This window comes from Triturus cristatus, chromosome 4_1, assembly GCF_964204655.1.
Source record: "Triturus cristatus chromosome 4_1, aTriCri1.1, whole genome shotgun sequence".
NCBI classification, from domain to species: Eukaryota; Metazoa; Chordata; class Amphibia; order Caudata; family Salamandridae; genus Triturus; species Triturus cristatus.
In genome coordinates, this window is record NC_140585.1 from 147,344,828 (window position 1) to 147,352,930 (window position 8,103).

Here is an 8,103-nt window from a genome sequence, read left to right on the forward strand (position 1 = left end):
TCTAACACTCCTAACAGACTAGCAGTCACTCACTACCATAAGCACCCTAATACCCCTCAGCTGAGTAGCAGTCTCATACCGCCAGCATCACTTTCACTCTCCTCATAGTCTAGCAGTCACACAACCCCTTTTAAACTAGCATCAAAGCCAATGAGTCTGGTTGATAAGTGGAGATGGCTTTTGATTGGTTGGTGAGTTTTTATGTGCAGTTCTGTGGATGAACAAAAGGGTACATTCAAGAATGTGTCAACCGATGGCTGAATAGATACAGGAGTGCAGCAATGAGGGACTGGGTGGATTCCAGACCCCCCCCCCCCCAAAAAAAAAACCTGCAGTCTACACTAGTTCTTTCTCTCGGGTGGTTAATAATATACCGTTTTAATAAAATGAATCCCTTGAATTTTAGATCTGGAGGAATAATGATTTGAAAACAATGAAGCAAAAATTGTATCTCTTCAATCTGAGACTGAAATGCTGCAATTTCATCAGTGTAGCCCCGTGAAACGACACACCCTCAGTAAAGGCTATATCGAAACATGACAGTATTATTTATATTTCGCTACATTTTTATCACGCCTCCTTTGGTATATATATTTATAGTCTGCGTGCCTGTGACGACGCTGCTTCATGCATTCACTGCACCGGCTAGCACCAAGCCCCGCCCCCAACATGAAACGCCGGAACTAGAGCGGGGCTCGGTCTCACAAGCTACTTACCATGCAATTTCCCAGAGTCCTCTGCGCTCCACAGCTAATCGAAATTGCAGATATAGCTATACCATATTCATTATTTTGCTGCCATAAATGAATAGTATATTACTAGTGTCTCCATACTGATGTATCGTTTTCCTGCTCTCTGTAACATGAGGTACTACGGTGGGAGGGCTTGTCATTCACGGTGGATTATTTAGCTTTGCGCAGTGGCAGTATCGTAGCCAATGAGGTTTAACCGAGGCGCGATTATTGCTTATTGAAAACTTTACCCAATACCCCGCTGTGGAGATTTGAAATATAGTCTCCATTGCAATTTTTGACAGTCTCTAAGGAGACTGAATCATTCTGTGAAAAAAAAGGAAAGAGCCAGCTTGGGAACAAATATGAAATAAAGGATGTATAGGATTATTATGTTACTGTGTTATTTTTGGCAGGATTATGGGATGCTTTTTCAATGAACAGTGGTGTAGTACCATTGTGTAGTGACGGAGCCACCCGGCCCGTTCACATACGCTGGACACGCACCCATTACAGTGTGGCCCAAGCCTGCAGCCTATTAGCACAATTGTCAGTGTCCCGACATATCGCCGGCACTACACTGGCGACGAGGCGGGTCTACCCCACCCTCACCTGCTGTGCCCCCTGGTGCCTGCTGTCTTCGTCCGGCCGCTTCAGTTCTGTGGATAAACACATGGGTGAATTCAAGAATGTGTCACTTGATGGCTGCATAGATACCAGAGTGCAGCAATGAGGGGGTGGGTGGATGGATGGATGGATACTTGAGTGCCTGCAGAGATGGAGGCTTCCGGGCAACTACAGTCAGACTTCCGGCCCATTGGCTTTGCCAGTGCGTCCTGACTCTTTTTGTCATCACTTTAGCCCTAAAGCTGTCTGTAACAAGATGTAATGATGGCGTGCGAGAAGGACAGCATACTTAAGTGAACTGGAAGCAGCAGGACAAGCAGGGTTGCTCTTCCCAGTGGTGTGAACTCTTGATTGGGTACTGTACTGTTCTAGCCTTTGGAGGAAACGTCAGCTGCGTTTGACACTGCACGCACCTGGAGGTCAGGCGTGACCTCCAGGCATATTGATCTAACCTTCATGGCCCAGCCTTTGCATTTTTATACGCGGTCTCTGGTTCCTTCCTCTCTCCCCGGGGGCTCCTAAGCTGTTATAACCAGGGTTGAATTAGGATAAAAAATTGGCAGGGACCCTAAAAAGAAGTAGGCCACATTTTCGGATTGCACCTTTTTGAAAAAAAACGCTTCAATTTTTTGAGCCTTATGAAAAGAAGAAGGGGGTTTCTCTAAAAGCAACATGTTTTATTATCTTCACTGAGATAAAAAAAAAATGTAAATGTTGCCAGGACTCTTTGTGCATAGATTAGTTCACAATGATGAACCACACCTGAATAGAAGTGAGTTCACTTCTGCTCAGGGCCCCTGCCACTGCTCAATCTGTGTACATTAATGGGGTGGCCCAGCGAACGACTGGGAATGACACCTCTGTCTCATTGGTAAAAGGAAGGTAATAGAGGCCCATCTGCCTCGGAAAGGCCGCTCAATCCCCCACTGGGTCGCTGGTGGCAATTGAACAGCACAGACACAGCCCAAATCAGCTACCACGCTGAGCAAAAGCTCATTGTCCTAGTGCCCACCTTACCAATCCGACCCTGGTTATAGCCCCAGTACACTGGTGACAGGGATCAGCCAGTGTGTGTGCGGCCTAACACACTGCCTCCTGCTGTCAGCGGTTGTGCTGCCAATAGCGACGACACCCTAGGTTTGCCCCTCATAGGGTGCTCTGCACTCATGACCATAGAGCTGCACGGAGGGATAGAACGCTCTTTGGATTCTCATCACCTTCTCACGTGGCAGGCCCATAGCTGCTAAGGTTTCAGATTGCTATGTATGACATTTTCATAATTTCAGTGTAATTATGTGTGACATTCAACGATTTTGAGTGACACTTCCTGTGAGAAAAATCAAGCAATGAAGATGAGGGAAACATAAATATCATATGCTTCACCCACCTGAGCACCGAGAAACTCTAAGATCTTAACACTGCTGTAAACCACCAGAAATGGAAGGACACTTACAAATAGGATGTTAGAGGCCCCAGCGGGAATTATCTCAGCTGCCTGCTAAAACGTTATCATAATTACTCAGTCATGACAGCTGACTCGCACAGAGAGTGAAAGGCTGTGATGGAGCAGGGGAAAATACAAATTTGTTTGTACCCCCTTCAATGTTAATGACCTCATAACCCTAATCTACTAATTGTTTGAATGAATGTACTAATCAATCAATGCACCTTTATTTAGACACTACACGCGGGAAAACTAACTGGCATATGCAAAAATCTAATTTACTTACAGATGTGAACTTAAACTAACATAGCTTTGTGCTTCGTGTAGAAAATAGAAGTAACTTGCATATATTTGTTGTGTAGCTAAATATTGTGGCAAAGAATGCAGATGGTAAGTAAAACGGCTTTAAATGTTGCTTAAATGCTAGGTAACACCTAACGCGTGTCATTAGAATGGTGGGTGGTAAACAGTAGGGCTTATTTGCTATATCAAATTTCTGCTATGTTGTTTTCACGTTAGTTCAGTTCGGGCCTGCTAGGCCTCGCTGAGAAAATGGACGCTGCCGAGGAAGGATGATCACGTATTACCAAGATGGCCTCTGCGCATGAGCAGAATGAAAGTTACAGTCACGAGTGATGGCCTATGCCTGGAGTGAGAGATGTCCTGGCCTCGGACAAGAGTGGATGCCAAGATTCTCTGTACAAAAGCCTGGGAAACGTATGCAAGAATTTGGACTACAGCATTTATGAATAATACAGTTGTTACAACTAGTGGAACATGACAAGTCACAAGGATGCGTATGAATATGAAAATTACGGAACCGGTTTAGGCAAGGAGGACAATGAGGTGACCATCACCACCCCTCCAATGGACCAATTGAAATTAATCAAAGCCCCTAAAAAGTTTTAATTCTGGGTATAGCAAGCTAGTGAAAGGGTATACAAATTAACAAATTAGTGCCTATGATGACGTTGTGGCACTTGCTTTTTCTATTCAACACGACACGCTGTCTGTTGAGACGATTTATCTCCCTGATGCTGAAAAGACTTTGACAGATTCTGAACTTCGAACTTTGATGGGAGAAAGGAACGAGGCCGTCGTGGGATTCAATCCTGGGAGGGAATACGTCCGAGGAGGTTAGAGGGACAGTCAGTCAGTTTGGGAACCTATACTTTGATCTGCGGTTCATGTTCTGGTGAACCATTCTCGTCATTGCCCTAAGGCCAAGGGTAATGAGTATTTTTCTGTTTCTTTTGAATCTTTACATGAAACGCTTACGAAATTAATGATGATAAATTGTCTAATAAAATGTTACTTATTCAATTTATTCAAAGAATCTAGATACAATTTCATGCTAACTCTAACTGAGTCTGTGGTTATTAAAATTAAAGTTATAATCTATAAAGTTTAAAGGTTTAAGTGTGATTGAGCTGGACTTAATCGCTTTCAACTGATTCCTACTAGTTGGTCCATCGACCCAAAAATAACGGAGTACCTTGATGTTTAAACCGGAAAACTCCAGAGTTAAATGTATATAATGTATATAGATATTATTTTAGAGAAATAATAGTAATAAGGTACCCCGTGTTGTCTTGCAGCTCGTCAGCTTGTCACTTATCCGGAAAACTGAGTGAATAAGTGTTGTCGGTGTTATGGGCCCCACCAATGAATAAGTGGTGTGTGAGTTTTCCTGGGTCGAGTGACGTTTGTAAAGGGATTGTATTAGTCACGCTGCATCAGCTGCACACACAAAGGAAGAATTAGGAAGAAGATACCAGTGATTAAGACACTTACTAGATTAAAAACCCCAAAAAATGTTCCCGTGTGCCTAGCAAAATGCGCTTTACAACCGAGTTCAAATGAACATCATTGCACAATGGATATGTTAAAGAACATTTACAACTGGCAAATATATTAACCTGCATCTACTTATGGGACAACATTCTGAAACACGCAATGTGGTGGATCAGCACGGCTGGCACTCCGTTGATTCATTCATAAGACGGATTAATTTACATGTTTTTTGTTCTTAAGAATAAATACAAATATTTAACTTCTCATCTGCTGTTATGTGCACAAAAAAGACAAGAAAAAAGTCAGCCTTAACCACAAGTAAACATAAAGAAAATACTTGCTGCTGACTTCGTAATGAATGCGCACACACGCTAATGACTTCTACATACTTCCAGGAATAATTCAACCCATTTCATTACCCCCACGGAAGCTTGGCATTCACGTGAGCTCTACTTTGTAAATATGTTTCTATATCTGTATTAATCTAATTTTGCCACCTTACATTTTTTTTAATTATTCTGATTGTATATGTAACTTGTTAGTGTGTAGATGTCCTTATGTAACTTACTTGGTTCTATTGTAAAGCGCTCTGACACCTTTGGATAAAGTCTCCGCTATATAAAACTGCATTAAATAAATAAATACATGAAACTGATTTGGAAATGAGTGGTACCTGCCCTCAGAGTCACAACGCCTGTGATTGGACACAATCCCAGGGGACGGCCACGACAAGGGGCTGTACAGCAGCATGTGTATGCAGGAGGTGGAACACATTCGCTCCGGCGCCAGACGGCAGCAGCAATTTGTGAGGGCTCGGCCGGGCAGGCAGTAAACTGAAAATAAGCATCTTGCTATGGACCTGACCTTCAGCCACCAGCCAAACACAAGTCCGAATGCAGACGAGTTCAGGTACAAATTGGGTTTCAGGCAATCTGAGTGATAATAATTAATATTTATTAAAAACAGTGCAGACCTGATTCGCAGCCAGTAGCACTGACTGCCCACGGTCTCTCTGCTGCACACCAGAAGACTCACACAGCAGCGCCCAAGTGGCAGGCTGAAAGCGCTGCAGGCCGGCTCTGGGGGCTGACTTGAGAGCTCACAATGCTCCTGCCATCCCTTCTGAGCTGCAGCCCCGGGGATGGCTGTCCCTCATTCAGCAGAGCATTTAGACGCCGCTCTGCTGTAATCAAATGCACTTCAGACAATTGAGGCCACCCTGCTTCACCCCTCACAGCATGCAGGTGACCATAGCGCTCAAAGTGCGTGATTAATGTATTTTAATGTGGTAATGCAGAACGCCACATTAAAATGCGTTAATCTAACGCCTGATGCGTGGTACTTGGCAGGGACGGTAGTGCAGGATGGAAGTTCTGTGCCGAGCTGCACAAGGCAGGCATTGTGGTTTACGGTGGTCAGTCTAATGTGGCTTGTGCTGGGTTTTGACATTGCCATCCCCCCCTTCACTCCTCCTCGCCCAGGGCTAAACTGAATTCAGCCGATCTTTGGGTGAGTGGTGGCAAGTACTGCAAATCGGCCTCAAATGAAGTGAAATAATAAAGATGGGCTAAAACAGGCCTAAAGGGAGATGTTGGACTGCAAGCTGCTCAAGGGGTGCCAGCCAGCTGCCAGTAGCTTCTGATGACTGATTGGAGATCCCTGATCTAACGTATCTGAACCGAGCACGAATTCCAGACCCCAAAAAACATATCTGCAGTCTATAACAGTTCTTCTCTTGCGTGGTTAATAACATACAGTTACAATAAAACAAACCCCTTGAATTTTAGATCTGGAGGAGTAATGATTCGAAAACAATGAAGCCAAAATTGTACCTCTTCAATCCGAGACTGAAATGCTGCAAGTTCAAGAGTGTAGCTCCGTGAAACGGCACACCCTCAGTAAACGCTATATCGAAAATTGACACTATTATATATATTTCGCTACATTATTTCCACGCCTCCTTTGGTATTTATATAGAGCGCGTGCCTGTGACGACACTGCTGCTTCCATTCCTACAATACACCGGCTAGCACCAGCCCCGCCCCCAACATGAAACGCCGGAACTAGAGCGCGGCTTGGTCTAACAGACTACTTACCATGCAATTTCCCAGAGTACTCTGCGCGTCTCAGGGAAACGTTTGGCGCTGTAGAGCTGATCGAAATTGCAGATATAACTCTACCAGATTCATTATTTTGCTGCCATAAGTCAACATTGGTATACTAATGCTTCACATTGATACATAGTTCTCTCGTTCTCTGTAACATGAGGTACTTCGGCGGGGGGCCTTGTAATTCACTTTATGTTATTTAGCTTTGCGCAGTGGCAGTATCGTAGCCAATGAGGTTTAACCGAGGCGCGATTATTGCTTATTGAAAACTTTACCCAATACCCCGCTGTGGAGATTTGAAATATAGTCTCCATTGCAATTTTTGACAGTCTCTAAGGAGACTGAATCATTCTGTGAAAAAAAGAGCCAGTTTACTTGCGTTTATACGCAGCTTGACAGGTTTCTTCCATAGGCAGTATTTTCGGGACGTTTTATTAATTAACAGTTTTCATGTTTTTTAATTATTGGTCCCATCTTCGCTCCCCGCAAATTTCTCTTTACCGCAGAGCACCCCAAGACTCACCAGCACCTCTGACAGTAAGGTCCCTCCACCCCCCTGAAAATGGCAGGGGAGAAAGAGCCGAGTTGAAATGCAAGTGCGCAAGAGAAACATGGTAACAACTCTTGAAAGGAAAGTCCGCCGAGCGAGCGAGGGGTTGTTTCTCTCACACAAAAGTACTGTTGTGTGTAGTCTATTCACAGTATAGGAAATAAGTAAACAATGCACAGTACCAGGGTCGGATTGGTAACGCGGGCACTCGGGCAATGCCCGAGGGGCCGGTGTCCAGTTACAGCTGTGGGATGCATTTTTGAGCAGTATGGGGGTAGGGTGACCAACTGACATGGGTGCAAATTCAGGACAGTGAGTGTAAAAATTCAGGACAAGGGGTCAAAATTCAGGACAAAAATTCAGGACAGGAGGTCAAAATTCAGGACAAAAGGTACATTTTACAGACACATCAGAGAAGGTTGCGCAATAGTATATAAGTAAGTAAATAGACAACTACTAAAGTACAAGTGAAAGTAAGTTTATATTAGATTGAGACAATTGTGCACTTCATGGTTTGTCAGTGTGCGCGCAGCTTTAAGCAAATGTGCAGGTCTTTTTGTGATAACAAAACCGCCCCCACCTTTCCAGCTCCCAGAGAAAACGCCCAATGCCTGGTTCGGCCAGGCCGGCCTTGCTACCACCCTCCAATGGCGCCCCTCATCTTCACATAGACCCTCTCTCACATGTATTTAATTTCTTCTATAGTGCTACTCATCCCAAGTATGTGGGGTAGAGTGTTGGAGTGCGTTACAACACACACATATTATATAGAGACAATCACTCATATAAATGTGAGTGTCAATGTATAGGAAATGTTGCTTAAGATAATGGGGCTTACAATGTGTAATC

General features: G+C 44.1%; 2 non-coding genes across 2 annotated transcripts; both read left to right on the forward strand.

Moving 5' to 3' along the window:
• Window positions 1-908: 908 nt before the first annotated feature.
• On the forward strand, window positions 909-1,048 carry LOC146851625 (U4 spliceosomal RNA). The gene has a single exon (XR_014959036.1). It is a non-coding gene; the product is annotated as a U4 spliceosomal RNA (small nuclear RNA).
• A 5,857-nt stretch (window positions 1,049-6,905) lies between these two features.
• On the forward strand, window positions 6,906-7,045 carry LOC146851626 (U4 spliceosomal RNA). Its single transcript, XR_014959037.1, has one exon. It is a non-coding gene; the product is annotated as a U4 spliceosomal RNA (small nuclear RNA).
• Window positions 7,046-8,103: the final 1,058 nt, after the last annotated feature.